A 19,125-nucleotide genomic window follows, 5' to 3' on the forward strand; every position below is an offset into this window, starting at 1 on the left:
TTGTCTGGGAGCTGTAGTTCCAGCAGCTGCGCCCTGGCGGCGCTGGTCCGCCCCTCTCAGGGGCTGTGTGTGGGGAGCCCCCCCGCGAGGAGCAGCTTTGTGAGCGCGTTTATGGCTTAGCGAAATAAAGGCACTGGCGTAGGGGGGAGCCAGGAGACGAGGAGGATTCTGCTGCAAATTGAGGTAATGGGTAGAACCTTCTCTTTGCAAAATGGTTTCTGGAATACAAGTCTTCAAAACTGCCCTCAGTGTTTGGGTCAACTCAGCCATATTGGGCCAGCCTTCAGGAGACAGGCTCGTCAGCCTAGCACTGCATATAATAACCATGCTGATAAGCAGTCAAACTGATGTAGATCAGTGGCGATGGGGCTAAGCAGACACTATCCTAGTACAAATCTAGACCAGTGTTTCTGCCCTGGGTTGAGTGTAAGAAGGTCTGCCCTCTCTCTGTGGGGTCTGTATATCATAGAATCATAGAATCAGTAAGGTTGAAAAAGACCTCAGAGATCATCAAGTCCAACCTGTCACCCAACACCTCATGACTAACTAAACCATGGCTCCAAGTGCCACATCCAATCCTTTTTTGAGCACCTCCAAGTATGGGGACTCCACCACCTCCCTGGGCAGCACATTCCAATGGCCAATTACTCTTTCTGTGTAGAACTTCTTCCTAACCTCCAGCCTAAACCTCCTCTGGTGCAGCTTGAGACTGTGTCCTCTTGTTCTGGTGCTGGCTGCCTGGGAGAAGAGACCAACCCCCACCTGGCTACCACATCCTTTCAGGTAGTTGTAGAGAGCAATAAGGTCTCCCCTGAGGCTCCTCTTCTGCAGGCTAAGCAACCCCAGCTCCCTCAGCCTCTCCTCACTTCAGTCGACCCTAAACCCTCACCTTTCCTAGTGCAGATCCAGTGGTGGTTTTGGATTCCAGGAGGAGGTGCTGTGGCTGCTTGTTAATGGAAAGGAACCACATTTACATTCAGTTTCTGCCTGTAGAGTGAATGCTGGGTGATTAGCCACACCAGCCACCAACTCAACTTGTCGTAAAAGCCTCTTTTGTGTGAAACTGAATTGGTCCTGTAGGTTTAGGTGGAGAGATAATTACCGGGAAACAGATCAAAGAGGGAAAGCATGTGCTGGGAAGGCGGGTGAACGTTTCCCAAGGACTGATAAATTCCGGAGACCTGCTGTCCTCCTGAATCTGCCAGAGCTGATAAACTCTAGGCACCGAGCCTCTGCTCAGTCTGTGCAAGGCCACAAGTGAACGCTGGTACCCACCGCAGATTTCTGTGACTGAAGGGCAGGGACTCCTACACACAGATGAGGACAGCAGGATTATGCATCCAGTGAAATAAATTCTTTTGAGGAACTTTCTGAACACTTGCTTGGGAGCTGCTAATACGTCATCAGAACCCTCTGAGTGTGCAGCTGGGCTCATCCTCCAACCATTGCTCCAACTGGGTGTGTGGGTGAAGTAAGAGGGAATATGTGAATGTTGTGTGTATTACCTGCTATTAGTAGTAACAGCTTCCTAGAGTAAAAACCTTGAGTACTTCTGCCTCATCCTAAACTCCTGTTGCACAGCCAAAGAAGTTTTAAGCAAATCAGGGGAATTAGTCTATTCTTTCTGTGCTCTCCTAGAGTCTCTCCTCCTTTTGATTCCTGCATAGGGTCTGCTTTCTTGTTTTTCCTCTACAGCCTCTCTCACAGCTACAGTAGTCATAGATCCAAAACTGGAGGCTGGTCTGAAAACTCCCCCAAAAGTGTGAACCTTAAGTAAGATAAAAGCAAAAATCTCCTGTACTCTTAGATATCTGTATTTGCCTCCATTGGCCTCACTCTGCTATCTCTGTGTGGCTAACCCACCCATTATTTTTAGCAGAGTTTTCTGTCTTCCCTCTTAGGTTTCAGGTCAGACTTTCCTGTTTCTTTCCCAGATGATTGAATAGAGACCTAAGTGCACTGTTCTGCCACCATTTCTGGTTGTTTCTCACAGCTCCCCGCTAGTCTCCTACACAGCCGGTAGAGCTGTAGTAGTTCACTCTGTAGCAAAGGTTATTTCGGGTGCTTTCTCTGAAGCAAGGAGTAGGAGTGGTAGTCAGCATAAATGTTTAATAGGCCCTGAGAGCTAAGACTTTAAGATGAAGCTCCTTTTGAAGCTACATTTACAGCCTCTGCTCTCCCAGGCTTTGTATAATGAAAGCACCCCAGGCCACTGTGGTGTGGTTTTGGCATGTGCTGTAGTTCCCCCCAAGCATCTTGGATGGTTGTAAGCTTCAGAACCCCTTGACTCTCACTTCAAACACAACCCTTTGCCTCACCTTCTCTACCTTCTTAATTTCCTGCAAATCCAGAGCTCTGTGCAGGAGCATCTGGCTCTGATCTTTGATACCCTCCCTCAAACACAGTCCCTCCCTCATTTTTTTTTTCTCTGCCAAATCAAGCACAAACACCCACAAATTTACTTTCATCATGTTCCATGTGCCTGGAGTAGAAAATCACTTAGCTGTAAGTCTGGTGTCCTTGCTTTACATATTCAACACAGGTTAGAAGAAAGGTGCTTGGGAAAGAGTTTGGTTCTGGAAGCTGATTGTAAGACTTGACTTACTCTCAGAGTAGTGGTCTGACTCTTCTGATTGCTACTATCTGCTTATGCAGCAGCGCCAGTGGGGGCTTTTCTTCTTTAATTCATTATTCTGTGCTAAAAGGAAGTCCTAGCATACATGAGGAATTCGGTTCCTGAGCTCCTCAAACAGTGGTGAATTTTTCATATGAAGAATAGCCATCCTACCTGCACTGAAGTTCTCCAGAAGTATGGGCAACTAGAAAAGATTTATGTGCAGCTGGAAAAGGTGGTTCTAGTAAAGGGGAAATACCCAGATATTATAAATAAACACTCCAATAGCTGAGAGAGACCTTGTAGCTCATAGCTTTCATGCTTGATCATCAGTGAGGCTAGGCTGCTGCAAAAGGCTTAGAGAGTCTCAAAGCTCAGTGGAGAGAGGAAGGAAGTTACACATGCTGTGGAGGTTCAAAAACCCATGATTGATGTTACCAGGGCTTCTGGGGCTGAGCCCAGTCTTTCCCATAAGAAGCCACAAAGATTCCAAAGAATCAAGGTTGTTTCCTGCTGGTGGGCTCCTCATGCACCCCTTTGGCTCTGAGCTGTGTCCTGTAACATGGAGACCTGTGGAATCATTGGGCAGTGGCTATTGGGATTCAGGAAAGCTGGCCACATCTACAGTATGTGGTTTGGGGATATTTGGTATTGAATATGCAACTATTTTATGGAAAGGTGGTTAATTATGAAACTGTTACCACAACTGGAGCACTGCATGAGAAGTGTGTGACTCTCAGTAAGGGCTGGGGTCATGAACTAAAGCTCCAACTAAGATGCTACAGGGCCTGCAGAATTGCTGAGTTGGACTGGGAAAACAAGTCTAGAAAATCTCAGAGTTTGGTCTTGTTGAAACCCCATCTGCTTCTGCCACTGAAGGAAGTCATTTACAGTATCACAGTATCACCAAGGTTGGAAGAGACCTCAAAGATCATTGAGTCCCACCTGTCACCACAGACCTCATGACTAGACCATGGCACCGAGTGCCCCATCCAGTCCCCTCCTGAACACCTCCAGGGACGGTGACTCCACCACCTCCCTGGGCAGCCCATTCCCAGCCCTTGGCCCAGTCTGAGGGTTTGTGAAGGCAATGGGAAGAAAGGGAAATACAAGAAAAAGTGGACAAGACATCTGTACCTCAAACCTGAGGTCGAAATTTAAGTACTTTAATTTAAATTTAACTTACTTGTTCATGCTGTGGGAGCAAGACAAACCAACATTTGGCGCTAGAGAGAAGATGGAAGAAATGCAATGGTTTCATCCCTTGGGAAATTTGTGTATGCCAAAGGGTGCCTGTGCTCATGACAGTGATGACAGTATTATAAGAATTTGTCATAATAGCAACAGAATGTAGCAGCCCCAAAAGGGAGGAGGGACACCTGTTCAGTGCGAGCTGTATGCGTAAGTGCATGTATAAATATGGGCCCAGGAACATAGTCAAGCCTTTTTCTGTGTACCCCTGGAGAAGGGAGCAGGCAAACCTGCCTTTATTGGAGGAGTTAAGGAAATGGAAGATCCTTGCTCAGAAGGATGAGATGAGGGCTTAAAAGTTATCAAGATCCCCCCAGAAACAGCAGGCTGGAAAAGGCATGGATTCATAATGGTGGAGTATGGAGAGATCTGGTAGATTTGGGAGGTTAAAAGCCCTTTGTCTCACCAAGAGGATGTGTTCAATATTTGTAGCCATTTCCCTTTGCATCTGAGTCACAGGGAACTCACAGAAGCTAAAATTGACTATTTTCCTATAGAATAGGCCTTGGCATTAAGGCTATGGCTGTAAAGACTTTCAAATCTGTTTGAGAGGCCATGTTAACTAAAACCGATCATAAATCACTTTTTGCCATTGCCGGTGGGGATCTGGCAAACACCTTCCTGCAAACAGAACGTCTCTTTCTTTAGCTACAGTTGTGTAACTTGCAAATTGAATGCGAACCTGAGAAAGATTTAGTAGTTGCAGGCACACTCTCTAGAGCCCTTGACAAAAATGCCGTGGAACAAAGTCCCAGGCTAGATTATGTATATGTCAGTTGGGGAAAACAAAACAGAAAAACCCAGCCCTGTCTGTTCTCAAATGAAATGCAGGATTTTATTGCTGGTGGTTTGCTGAGGACGAGACACTGCAGGATGTAATTAAGGTTCTACTAGAAAATGATTTGCACAGCTTACTCTGTCCCTGTTTCAGTTTAAAATGATTTAGATACCACTTCTGTGAGGCACGAAGAAAACTGATCCTTGAAGTGTTGCAGGAAAATAAAGACGCAGAAAACCATTTAGAGCCTGAAGGCAGCGCGAGACATTTCTGCCTCCCTCAATAGTCAGAAATACAAGTGATGTTAAATGGAAGAGCATGTGCTGGTGGAAAACACTCACCCTCTGGAAAGAACTTAGTGAAGTCAGTTTGTATCAGCTTGATGTGGGAGTCCTGAGCAGCCATTTTTGTATCACCAGGCAGTCTACCAGAAGGTACTACAGCATTGTAAGGGAGTGGGTCACTTGTGTCTGCTAACAACAGATTTCATATACATAACAATAACATCCACCAACGGTCTACACTGCAATGCTGAGCTTATGTGTATCAAAGCTAATTCCCAATATCTAAACCTATCATGCTGGGGGGAAACAATGTCAAAATACTGCCAGAAAGAGGGCAGTGTCAATCTGCAGCACTGCTGGCACGACTCAGTTGCAGTGGATTGTCACATCTGTGCTAGCAGAAACTGACATCATAGTAAGGGTGGGCTGGTTGAGATAAGTAAACAGAAAAAGTGGAACAAAAACGTAGTGGGATTTTGTCGTCTGTGACTGGCAGTGTCTCACAAGTGACAGAGATGCATAGTAACAGCAAGAAGCAATTACAGATGGGGTGTGCTCTGCGGAGACTTCGTGATCATGTGAAGTGGTTGTTGCAGGCAGTGTGTGCTGTGGAGAAATAGATTCACATTTCCCAAATACCAGAGTGCAGTGGGAGAGTATAAATTGCTGCCTTTCATGGCAGTGGTGTCAGCTTAGAGTGACTGTAGTCCAGAAGGGCAAGCAGCTGCAGGTAGCGGGTTTTTACTAACCATGGTATGGGTTTTCCAGAGGGGACACATAACATCACAGGACATCTGGGACAACAGGACGTTTATTGGAGGGAACAGACACCTTGAATGTGCTTGTCATTGTCCATTAGTTGGGTGTAGTTGAACATGGGTCCCCCTGAAAGCTTTGGGCACCTGTACCTTTCAGAGGAGGTGCCATTGTAAAAAAGCTCGTGCTGAACAGCACTGATCAGCTAGAGCTCATAGAGTGATTAATGTAAAGCTCTTTGGAGTTCGTCATTAGGAGTGACCTCTGAGCAACATGGAGTATGGGAGCTCTTGCACACTGATTCAGCTGGCAGCAAATGGTGTGCTCATGTACAAGGTGCACAGTGTTGAGAGTGCTCCAGTTTCTCCTGAACTCCCAGTGCTTGTCACTACCAGTGCCATTGCTTCAGCTGCTTTGTTTCCTGAAGATCGTCATCACTGGAGAATTCCTCGATGTTTATGACTCTGTAGATGTTAATTCATTCAAGTTGTGAAATCATTGAGCTGTAATTGTGAGCAGCTTTGTTCCAACTGCACTTCTTTGCAGAGCTGCACAAAATTAGTGCTTTTCTGTATCTTACCATCATTTGAATGTAATAGAATTTCCTTCTGATAATAAACGAAGGCATTAAGTTTCTAGTTTAGGGACAGGATGAAACGAGTTGTGCTGCGATTTCTCATCATGGGGCAACTCCTCTGCTGTGCACACCTCCTGTGTTTGTCTTATAAAACCAGCTTCTTAACAATGCCCATTGCAGCTAATTTGTAACTACATAGTGTAAACATTGATTTCTAAAGTTTTTTTAATAGATCCCCAAGCTACTTAATTATCACTTACAGACCCTCATTTCTAATGGTGATTAGTTTAGTTTCCTCAAACTTTGTAAGAGCTGGGTCTCAAGGGGCAGTGTATCTAATAGGATAGGAAGGTCTCCAAAGCATCACTAGTTCATTTCTTACCAGGAGTAGAATCTTCCCTCCATGCTAACAGTCCTCTTAGCTGGACGTCTAGAATGTTCTTTCTGGTTCAGCTAAAGCTTATATTAAAATCAAGGAGAAGCAAATTCAAAACTTCTCTGGGGTTTCAAAAAATTCTATCACTAAGATTTCTTTCCTGTGCTGGGCTTCTTTCAGATCTACCACACCTTTTGGTCTATGAATCAGTTGAATTCTTCAGTACCTGTGTCTATGTGAGTTGAGGGGAAAGAGCAACCTGCTTTCGGAGAACAATTTGCTATGAGGAAGTTGATTAGGCTAACTTAATTCCTCTTACAGTCACATTGACTTGAACAGTTATCAGAGCTGAACTTCTCTTCCACCGCAGCTTTGCAACCCACTACACTATTTAAATGTCTATCACATTGGCTGGAACATCACAGTATCACATCTTGCTCTGATCGTCTTATAGAGCAGATGGTTAGAGAGCAGTGCAGGGACTTGGCTACCTTGAATGAACTATCACCAACAGGAAAGGGGAAGGTTGTAGAAAAAGTTGTTCAGTCTCCACCTGCACTTGGAAAAATAAAATGTAAGACACATGGTGGGAAATTGGTGAAGGATAAGAAAAGTATAGAAGGGTTATCAGAGACACCACAGATTTCAAAAGCTTTCAAGGCCATTGCAGACCATAAAGTGCATTCCTTAGTGTCTTTGTTTTGCTGTAGTCTAATCAGCAACTTGTAGTGGGTACTAAGCGAGCAACTCAAACACATGGCCTCAGAGCACCTCCTGCACTGCCCGTGCTACAAAAGTAATAGATGTATTTTACCTGTCAGGTAAACTCTACAGTTTATAAAGAATGAATAATTGCCAGCTATTGAAGAGCTGAGTAGCAAGAAATGCATGCATCCAGAAGAGATTTGAAACAATTGACACAGAGTTCAACAGACGGCTTGTACTCTTCTACAGCAACCCAAGACATCTGCTTGAAACAGGACTGGAAAGAATATCCTTGGGCTATGAATCGAGGCCCTTGGACCATGTGCTGCAAGCAGCTATGTTGTGCAGAGTACTCACAAGGCTAACAGCGCTTGCATTATTCAGTCCTCAAAGCAAGATAAGTCCTGTCCTGATAGCATTGTTGGTTACTGAAATGCATTGTGAAGACTAAAAGAGATGCAGGAAGCATGGGGGAAAGTGCTAATTAAAGTATGGGGCACAAAAGAGAAAAGAGACTTGATTTTGACTCTAGGTAGAATATTTGGGAAAGGCTTTTACTGACTAGAGAGTAGGAGAGAGTTTCTGGAAGAGACTTCCAAAAGCACTAGTTGTTGGGTTTTATATTACTTCTTATCAGCAGAGGGCTAGATCTATATTCAAGGGGAGACTTAATCTGGCCTTGATGATAAGGTGTGGATCAGAGACATCACCAGTTTGAAACAGTGAAACTTTTCTTCTTGTCAAATGGAGTAGCACTGAAACCTCAGAAAATAGGACTGAAAGGTGCATTGGAATACCTTCTACTCCACCTCTCTGCCCGATAGCATGGCTAGCTGTAGCTGTCATTCTCGACTAATATTTGCCCTTCTCTTAAAGACATGAAATGATGCAGCCTGCTGGGACTTGTAGCTATTTTTGGCTCATTTTGGACTAGTTTCTGTGGTAAGTCCAAATCCTGCCTTCCAGTGCTGGTGTTATAGTGCTTGTGCAGCTAGTCCTGCCTCTGGTTTACTGCATTGGAATAGCTGATACTTCCTAAGCAGCTGTAGAATTTTGCATGTCTTTTTTGAATAACACTTTTTTCCCTCCCAGACTTTCTCAGGTATTCAAAGCTATTTTGAATACTGTTGGTTTTCCAACATGCCTGCAGTCTCTCCCAGCAAGTTGCCATCTAAAAGTTTAATAAGCTCAGCCTCTGTTTCTTCATTCTTGTAATTAAGAAAATATCAAATAATACAATTTCTGGGAGAATTCTTTACAAATATGTAACTTGATGCATCTCCCCAGTTAGATGGAGAAGTAGCAGTAACTTCACTGGGTTTGAAATTTCTCTCTCCTCCAACTGACAATCAAGAACAATTTGCTTTCACACGTTGTGAAGTGTTCCAACTTCAAAATCCTTTACATAGAAAAGTCTGTAAAGGCTGGGGAAGCACAGAATATGTCTAGCAGCAGAATTTACTCATCATAGATTGCAGAAGATCCATGCTCTAGCTGTAAAATCCATAAACATTTAAAGGGAGAGGATCTGCTCAAGGAAATTGTTTAAGTATTTATGGCACCCTGCCAGACAGCTACTAGTTCAAGACACCTCCTGGCCTTAAAGCTCTGGTGTTACAGAAATAGTCTCAGAAGATCATTGAAAAAAAAAAAAAAAAAAGAAAAGGAAAAGTGGATTTGAGTCTTTTGGAACAGGTATGACCTCTACAGAAAGCTTGGCAATTCCTTAAGCATTTCATTCTTTGAAAAAAGCTCTCATGATTTGCTGTGTTTGCCTTTTTGAGTCATACAGTGATCTCATACTGATGGCACATTGATCTGCATGCAGCTAAGTACTTCTCAGGCATACTTCTAAGTACTTATCAGACATTCAGATAACCAAGAAGAGCACTCAGTTTTTTCAAGGTAATGATTCCTTGTACCTTCAAGATTTAAGCCAATCTCTAACTTTTTGGTATGAGGAAGAACACTTTGCAGAAGGCAGATTATTCCCAATTGTTTTGCTGCCATTCAAAGGGATCTCAACAGACTGGAGAAACAGGCCAATGGGAGACTCATGAAGCTCAACAAAGAGAAGTGCTGAGCTCTTTCCCTGGTCAGGAATAACCCCATACTACCAGTACAGGCTGGGAGCAGAGAGTCTGCAAAGCAGCTTTTCAGAGAAGGACATGTGGGTCCTAGTGGACACCAAGTTGATCATGAGCCAGCAATGTGCCTTTGTGGCAAGGGAGATCAACAGCTTCTGGGCTGCATTAAGAAGACCACCACAAGCATGTCAGGCCAGGTGATGCTTCCCCTATGATCAGCAATAATGAAGCACATCTGGAGTGATGTCCAGTCCTGGGCTCCCCAGTGCCAGACAGATATGAGCTACTGGAACAAGTCTAGCAAAGGCCCATAAAAATGGTTAAAGGCTTGGAGCATGTCTTATATGGGGAAAGGCTGAGAAGCCCTTGTCCAGCCTGGAAAAGGGAAGGCTCAGAGTGATCATATCAATGTCTATAAATGCCGGATGCAGGGACAGTAAAGAAGACAAAGCCAGACTCTACTCCATGGTGTAGAGTGAAAGGGCAAGAGGCAAGAGGCACAAGCTAAATAAAACACAAGAAGTTCTGTATGAGCATTGGAACACACTTCTCTTTTATTTTTTTCCCTTTTTTTTTCCCTTTTTTACCTGTTTCAAGAGGTTGAACACCGGAACCAGTGCCCAGAGACATTGCAGAGTTTCCATCCATGAAGCTATTAAAAATGTGACTGGATATGGCCCTCCACAGCCTGGTTTAGTTGATCCTGCTTTGACCACGGTCAGATTAGGCAATTTTCAGAGGTCCCTTCCCACCTCAATGACTTAGTGATTCTTGGGGCATTCTTACATGTTTTTCTGGAGCATTCATAGGTGAAACCATCAGAAACAGAGGACTGACATGAGTCTCAGTTTGTAAAGAAGCCCCAATGAGGAATTTGCATTTTGATGTAAGAGAATGAAAGAAAGGTGTCTGTTTCCCATGTCTTTCACACTTAGCAGAGACACTTCTACATGTGCCAACTAATGCCAAACTAGCATTTTACCCATGACTAACTCTGGAAAGGGAAGAGGAAGTGGTGAAGGAAGCCTGTGTGATGTAGGTGCAGACTTTTCCATGTACAGGTCTGGATATATAATTAAGAATGCTCTCACTTAGTCATACACTTTATCTGTTGTTATTGTTGTTATTTATTATTAGTGTTTTCCTATCATTACCTGGTTTTAATTACAGTAAAGATGGATATGTGAATCATCCCGAATCTGACCTAATGATGAACCAACTGCACTTTTTTTCCCATAGTGGGAGAGGACAAAGAAGAAACCAGTGGCCCAAGCCACAGCTATGAGCACAAGGCAAACCACTGTTTGGATAAAGTGTCTTCCAGAAGGGACATGAACAGCTTTGAGAACCCCTGGGCATCCTGCTGCTGCTCTATGTCCAAGCCCAGCACTTTGACAAAGCCCAAGGGGTCAACGTATTGGCTCTTGCTGTTCTGCAGCAGGGCAAACAGGTACTGCAGGTGCTCACTGATGGTCCAGAGCTTGTAGTCTTTGTCTTTGCAGATGCTCTCTCTGGCCACATATTTGCTGGGGCACAAGTAGAGGGCTTGTCAGAGCTCCAGGCTTAGAAACCACATCTGTAAGAAGGTGTTGACATAGCAGATGGCTCCCGGGTTGGTTAAGCCCACAATAGTGTCCTCTTCCTGTGCTCGCACTTGGGGTCATCAACATTGTTGAAGCTGTTCTTGCTGATCTCACCCAGCTAAATGTGCTCCCCAATGCCCACCAGACAGTTGGGGTTTCCCCAGCAGCTCCTCTGGGAACAGTGGACATGGAGCTGGGAAGCTACTACTAGGAACAGTCACAGGAAGCATGGTCTGGTAGGGGACAAGAAATATTGCTTGTTCAAGAGGTAAACTCTCAGGGAAAGTGCCTGCTTTTGTGCATTTCCACAATATGCAGGGAAACAGGAGTGGAATGAAAGACAGAGGCTGTGTTATCAAGAAATGCTTTGCTGATGCAACTGATTTCTTCTCTATATAAGAACAACCCAGCAGAACCTCAAAAGCTAGGCAATGAGAAAACAGCATACTGGATTTTTCTGTATAGGTATATTAACAAGGTGTACTTTTCTCAGCTTCTCAGGGAAACCTTATCCTGTTCTAGTTCTTATTTCAACATCCTTTATTCCTCCAGGTTGTACAGTGTTTGTATGCACTGCAGAGCTGTTCTGTGAATATAGGACCACAGGTGACTCTCCCCTTCAACTCTGATGTTGTGAGACCCTGCCAGGAGTATTGTGTCCAACTCTGAGGCCCCCAACACAAGAAGGACATTGAACCGCTAGAATGGGACCAGAGGAGGGCCACAAAGATGATCAGAGGGCTGGAGTACCTCCCCTGTGGGGATAGGCTACAAGAGTTAGGGTTGTTCAGCCTGCAGAAGAGAAGGCTCCTTACAGTGACCAGTACATGAAGGGGAAAGCTGGGAAGGGACCCTTTACAAGGGCTTATAGTGATAGGACACAATACTCCTGTCCTGTTGCTGGGATGTAACCGATGCTGTGTGAGAAGGGAGAGCACCAAAAGAGGCCATTATATTGCTGCATCTGGACACCATGTACATTTTCTCCTTGACCCATCATCAACACCCGGCCTGCATGAACAGGTGGTTTGAACTGGAATTGCAAAGTGCTGCCATGATGCTGGTATCAGCAAGTTCTGGATGCAGAGGTGTCAACCTCTAAGTGCCACATTTTCTGGAGCTGAAGTGGCTTTTCCAATAGAATCCAAGATGCTGTGAGAACAGCTATCTGCCACTGTGACACCCAGATGACAGAGCATACTCTCTCTCTGGTACAAGTAGATGCTGAGGTCTCTGAATCTCAGCCCTGTGATTCTCAGAGGACTTCTGCAGTGCAAGAAAATGGCCTGAGGCGAGGCTGCTAGAGCTACCTCTGCTACTCCAGATCTGAGACTTCAGGAACAAGGAAGAACTCCTCCTTCCCAGAAGAGGGTTCCTCATCAGCCCTAGTTTCAGGCAAACAGTTTTTGGAGGAACTGGTATTCTTCAGCGGGACAACAGTACTTTAAGTGTGATTCTTTTAGGACCAACTGCTTTGTACATTAGTCCCTCCTGCCTTGAAAGAAGAGATGTCTGTATTTACAGGTTTATCTCAATACCATTGCCATATCCATGTGGAGCAGCATACACTGAAGCTTCAAACAGTGCCAGACTCCCCGCTGTTTTTTCCTTAAAGCTGTAGGGTGTTTCTTATTTGTTCCTTACTGTGCCCTCCTTGAAAGGGGGAAGTGTGTTGCTGAAGTGGCAGCCTCAGACAAGATGTGGTATGTGATTTCTCTCACCAGCTCTGGGGATAAGTGCCAGCATCAGGGCAGTTTGCCTTGCTCTTCTCTCTTGTCCATTTTTACCTCCCAAGATGCAGGGAGAAAATGCTGCCTCTGTTGTTAACCTATATCCACTTGGAGAACAGGATTTTCTGCCTCAGTCTCCAGAAGCAGAAGCAGCTCCTGTTGCTGGAGAACCTTCAGTTGCAGCCCTGCTGAGATGCTGGAGTGTAAATTCCAGTTGCTGTTTTAACCACCCTTCTCATACTACTTGAAAAATAACTTTCTCTTGTCATTAAGGGCTGATCTATAACCGCATTAATGTGTGAAATCACTGGGTGTGAAAATAGTGTACTAACCACTACTTAATGTAATATTACCACAGTAATGTCTCTAAAAATATCTTGTCCACTTGATTGCTTTCATTGTGAACTAGAGATAATGCACCACTTACAGATGATGATTAAAATTCATAAGGCTTTGGTTCTTAATTACAGCAACTTGCAATCAAAGTGAAATGTCAGATCCTGAATGTTGTTTATCTGTATACAAATCCACAAACCCAAGAAAATAGAAGGATTGTCTACACAACAAAACTGAGCTGCTTTGCTTTAAGGTTAAGTAAAATAAATACCCCATGTGAGTATTTACGGAGGCAGGTCGGGATTGGTGAGCGGGAGATCTTTGATGTAGCAGAACTCATCTCGGATGAAGCGCACATCTCGGGGAATATTCAAACTTCTAAATTATGGAAGAGGTTTGTAAAATATATTGATGAAGACGGGAATGTAAACTTCACAGAAGACGGTTGTGGGCGGATGGAATTAACTCTTTCATGTGCTACAGAAAGAGATTTTGCAATTCAAGCCCAACTTTACACGAAAGATGGAGGTGTCTGAAAACGCAGAGGTGCATTCTCTCCACCGTGGGGAATTGCCTACCCATGGTGGCTGGCAAGAGAGGGTGGGGTGCTTGGTTTCAAACATAAAAGATAACTGTAATCATGCTCTTGCTCAACAGTGGCACTGCACAATAAAATCACACTCTTGCGGGTGTCCTTAACTCTCCTTTGCCAGAGCCAGAATAAGAGGGCACAGTCTCAAGCTGTGCCAGAGGAGATTTAGGCTGGATGTGAAGAAGAAGTTCTTCACAGAAAGAGAGATTTGCCATTGGAATGTGCTGCCCAGGGAGGTGGTGGAGTCACCATCACTGGCATTGTTTAAGAAGAAACTGGATGGGGTGCTTGGTGCCATGGTTTAGTTGATTAGATGGTGTTGGGTGATAGGTTGGACTGGATGATCTCGAAGGTCTTTTCCAACCTGGTCTATTCTATTCTATTCTATTCTATTCTATTCTATTCTATTCTATGCTATGCTATGCTATGCTATGCTATGCTATGCTATGCTATGCTATGCTATTCTATTCTTTTTGGTTGGGTGTTTTTTTTTCAAGTTAATGCTGAACTCTGAGGGTTTACAATACTCTAGGATGTGTCTGACTCTAAATTAACACACACACACTCTCAGCCCTAACTCCATGTCAACACAGGTTCCCTTCTCAGCTTTTTTGCTTGGTTCTGCTCAGATACAGACATAACCAAGTGTAGAGACTACGTTTCCATTCCATTTTCAGTTGTACTTGTGTTCTTCATTTGTTGTATCTCTCTTGTGCCAGTTTGAAAAAATCCAAACCAGAGGGAACCAATTTCTCATACCATCAGTAAAACAAAATAACATTAGAACAATAGGTCACTTCCTTACTAAATCTGAGTAGCTCCATTTCTTTCTTCTGATTACATGTCACTTTGAAAGAGATCTGGCCCATCGTTTGGAAACTTCTTCACAAAAGCTAAGCTTTGTTCCACAGGATACTCCTGCTGTCTATGCACTATTTTTTACATCCTTTTTGCCTGTAAATAAAAAATAATTAGAATAGAGTAGAGTAGAGTAGAGTAGAGTAGAGTAGAGTAGAATAGAATAGAATAGAATAGAATAGAATAGAATAGAATAGAATAGAATAGAATAGAATAGAATAGAATAGAATAGAATAGAATAGAATAGAATTAACCAGGTTGGAAAAGACCTTTGAGGTCATCGAGTCCAACCTATCACCCAACACCATCTAATCAACTAAACCATGGCACCAAGTGCCTCACCCAGGCTGTTCCCAAGCACCTCCAGTGATGGTGACTCCACCACCTCCCTGGGCAGCATATTCCAATGGCCAATCTCTCTTGCTGGGAAGAACGTCTTCCTAACATCCAGCGTAATCCTTCCCTGGCACATCTTGAGACTGTTCTGGTGCTGGTTGCCTGGGAGAAGAAACCACCCCCCACCTGTCTACAACCTCCCTTCAGGTAATTGTAGACAGAAATAAGGTGAAATCAAACACTGACAATGGTGTTAACTTTCCTAAGCTTTCCACACCACCAGTTCCTCCAGGTGTTACTTACTCTTCCTGGTTATTTTGGTCATCTTTCCAGTGCCACTGTTGAGAGAAGGGTTCAGTTTTGGGGCTGATCCAGTACAGCCAGGTGTTACTCATTTGGCAGTTTTTCTCATAGACATTTGCTGTTTGCCTGCCTCTGTTCCAGCCACACTGGCAAACCTTCGTGAAACAGGAAAGCCATTTCCTACGCTGGCCACATCATGCAGCTCTGATTCACTGTGACTTATCCTGGCGTGGATTCTGTCCTGCTGGCTGTGGTAGCTTATGACAATTTTGTAGTTGTCTGCTGGTGTTTACACTACCTGTGTATCATGAGCAGCACAGCTAGTTTGCAGTGGAAAGGATTTCTGCGGCTCTGTGGCTTGATGAGTTCCTTAGTATGTGCTCTCCTAATATCAGCCTTACCCATCAGCAGTCCTAATACCTCAGTACTTCCATGTTGTCCCACTGCTAACAAAGCTCTCCTGCTTGGAATGCTGCTGCAGCAAAAGCTGCTCTCCATGTGAATTGTGCTTCAATTGTAGTGAGCCTGTTCCTATGCTCTTTTGTACCAGTTCATAGGTGCCATCCAGAAGACATGCTCAGAAACAAGTAGAGCAGAAGCCTCTGAGCAACAGAGGCAAAGCAGGACACCTTACCTGCCCACTTCTGTCCTGCCACAGCTTCAGGCCAATCCCTGTGCCTGGAGCATGGTATGAGTTTGCTGGAATGTTAGCTCTTTATAGCAGCTTCAAAAGGTCTCTCACTAAGTCCTGCTCAGAGCTGTCCCCTACTTAGTACCTGATCCCTATTTCAGTGTATAAGGTGTATGTGACACAGCCCAGGCCAAAAAGGAACAACCTCCTAAGAGAAAAAGAACAGTCTTGCTCTTCCTCTTGACATCCCAGACAGAAAACTTATAAGAAATTTGATGGTGTTCATCTCTATGTTGCAGACAACTTGGCCCCTCACATCTCAAGCAATGGGTTTGTAAAATATTACTTCCTGCAAAATCTGTAAGGCTGTTACCCACCCATTTTAGCACCAAGTGCATCATGGTTTGTGTCAGGTGGCTTGCAGCTGCAAGCAACATCTGTGCCTACCTCCAGAGCTCCAAGATTGCTCCCAGAGCCTGAAAACGTTAATCTGCAGGTAACTCAGTTATCCCTTCCCTCCACAGCTGTGTCCACTGTGGACATACCCCTCTCAGCTTACTTTTCATTCTTACTCTTGGGGCAATTCATAGTGCCTGGGAAGTTTCAGTGCTTCTCTTGGAATTTCATAGCCGTGGTGAGGATATACAACTTGGTTAAGCTGTGTCTACATTGAGCACAGGGGTACAGATAAATGCCCCAGTTTCCATGATCCACTTTCAGTAGGCAGAACCTGGCACAGCAGTGCAGAGATGGGTAACTGGGAGCTGCCTGGCTTGAGAGAGGAATCCAGGATTTTCTGAGCAGCCCAAGCCCACCAAGTAAAGTGTCCTCAAGAGGCAATGTCTGACAGCTATCCCACTCGTATGAAACACCACATGTCAAGGAGTTTAATGTGAGCACAGTGGCACAGGCTTGCATTCTGCCTGTTGCCTCTTCACACTTCCCAAATGCTGCAAAAAGGCCCTAGCATCAAATGGAAGGCAGCACCTTGCAGTCATGCCTTGTGCCACTGGAAATACTTCAGGCTCCCACTGCCATATGCTGCAGGTTGCTTGGGGAGGGAAGGCTCTCTTGTACCTCTCACATCAGCCTTTTACTCTGTGTAACAGGTTTGGGGTTGGTGATGACAGCTTCGCTCCTGGGGGTAAAACAGTTAATTTAGATTGGGCACCTGTGGCTCCCTTGTCCTCTCTGGCTGAGGATAAATCTCCTTTAAATACTGTATTCATTACCTACTCCATGAGCAAGAAATCAGACTGTGCAAAGGAGGCGAGGAGGTACAACATGTAAAAAACATGTCCTCCCACTCTCCCTTTTCTGCAGGATAGGCGATGTTTGACTTCACACTCAAGGAAGCAGCTGAGAAATCCTTCAGATGGTTAAACATTTCAAACAGTTTGGATGAGTAAATGTCCTAGATTTAAAAAATTTTGCAGCATTACTCGAGTTACAAAGTGGACCATGAAATGTTTGCAGAGATGTTCTTGCCCTCCAGCTACTGACATCAGAACAAAAACCGGAGTAAGGGAGGGGAGGTGGGAATCGTAGGGTAAGAGGAAAATAAATGGGTGGTGCTAGGTTTCAAAATGAATTTCTCATCCTTACAAAGGACATGCTACACTTGAGTTTGGTTTTCCTTGTTTCAGAGAGTATTTAATTTCTGTGAAAATTTGCCTTCTCAGTTTAACAGCATTTATATTTTGAGTGTTGCTTTCCCTTACAGAGGGCTGAGGCTTGGGCTAACCAGCAGTCACCAGGGAATTCAAAAGGGCAAATTGCCAGTGCTGTTAAACTATCATATGGTAAGAGGAAAATGTATTCTGGAATACATAATACTGCTCCTTGGTGATGCTCAGCTTCAGCTTCTCATTGTGCAGCACTGACACGAGTGACTTTTCTTTCACTCTGCAGTGAATATGATGTTGGTGAAGGGTGCTGGCCTGACCGTGCTGAGAACTGATCCCTGTGGCTCGGCAGAGGCAAAGGATCCTGGCTACAGGCTGTTCTTCTCATCCGGTTTCAATGATGGAAGAGGAAACAGAGTTTATACAAAACCAAGCCCAACCCCCAGAAACATCTTGCTTTGTTTATGTTCCGAGCCAAGCCTGTGACTCTCAGTGTTCGTAAGAGCTATCCAGACATTTCTCCATCTGACTGACTTCACATCTATTCCTTGATCTCATCGAAAGATCTGGCTTTTAGCTCCTGCTCAAGATGTCCCACTTTTCTCTCTTGCTCTGCTCTCCAGTGTCTGAAAGATCCCTGTATAACGTGATTATGCAACCATGCAAATGGACATGGTTATTTTCATTTACTGCAAACTCTGCTTCAGGTCTCCTGTTATGAAAATAAAATCGTTAGTGAGAGACACACTGTAGAAAGTAGCAGGAAGGGAGTTTTATGTGGCTGGGTTTGAATGCTGGAAGGTGGTATTAGATATGGAAACGGACTATTTCAACTAAACTGGTGTGCCACCATTTCTCCACAGGAACCAGCATCACTTAATAGACTCAGACAGTTGTCCTCTGAATCCTTTCCCCCTAGGAAATGGCAGATACTCGCCTTCGAGGTTGTTTTCCACAGCTGGAGGTCTCCTCCTTCCCAACCCCAAGCTGCAGGGAAATAAGTAGCGCAGCTCTCCCAGAAGGCTAATTTGCACCCTCCCACTGTAAACAGGCAGCTGCCTTCTTCACTTTGCACCCAGGCGGGAGGGCCTCAGGGGGCGGTTAACTACACTGCTGCTGCTGAACCCAGCGCTAAGCGCAAGGGCTCTCAGCACCTAGCCAGAGGCGACTGATGAGATGCGAAGGAGCCCCTTACGCAGAGAGGCGGGGGGGTGGGTAATGCACAAAGCACATAACACTTCGCTAGTAATTTGAGACGCCTTGGACGCCTCTTGTTATGCCTACAAGTGAAGATGCCTCTCTCCAGTGCAGTAGGAATAAGACCTGCTCAGTTCTCGTGGCCATTCTCACACGGTGCCTAAGTACCTTGCTTCACGGCCCTTAGCCTCTCGATGATCTCATGAATTGTCCTTGTGTTACATATGCTGAGCGCAAAGGTACAGGGCAGACAGAGGTCTGCCACTGATGTGGGCTGCAAGCTTGTGTCTGTCTTCCTCAGGCAGCCCTTTCCTCAGCCTCTGGCAGTGGTGCCATTGACTGCAGGGTGAAGGGGAGATGCAATAGCTGTCTCCAAGTCTCTCCAGAAAAACATTTTCCCATTTCACCGTCCTTGAGGAGGGCCTTACCAAACCAAAATGTTCCCCTTGTTAAGGAACCAGGGCTCCTGAATCCATCCAGGTCCCCTCACTGGGTAACTAGGGCTC

General features: G+C 44.8%; 1 long non-coding RNA gene across 1 annotated transcript; it reads left to right on the forward strand.

Annotated features, from left to right (window-relative positions):
* Positions 1-73: 73 nt before the first annotated feature.
* Positions 74-18,062, forward strand: LOC137444226 (uncharacterized). The gene is made up of 3 exons (XR_010988097.1): positions 74-183; positions 17,521-17,599; positions 17,709-18,062. It is a non-coding gene; the product is annotated as an uncharacterized lncRNA (long non-coding RNA).
* Positions 18,063-19,125: the final 1,063 nt, after the last annotated feature.

Source organism: Melanerpes formicivorus, unplaced genomic scaffold (genome assembly GCF_026170545.1).
Source record: "Melanerpes formicivorus ecotype bairdi unplaced genomic scaffold, bMelFor1.0.p_v2 SCAF_11, whole genome shotgun sequence".
Classification (NCBI taxonomy): domain Eukaryota; kingdom Metazoa; phylum Chordata; class Aves; order Piciformes; family Picidae; genus Melanerpes; species Melanerpes formicivorus.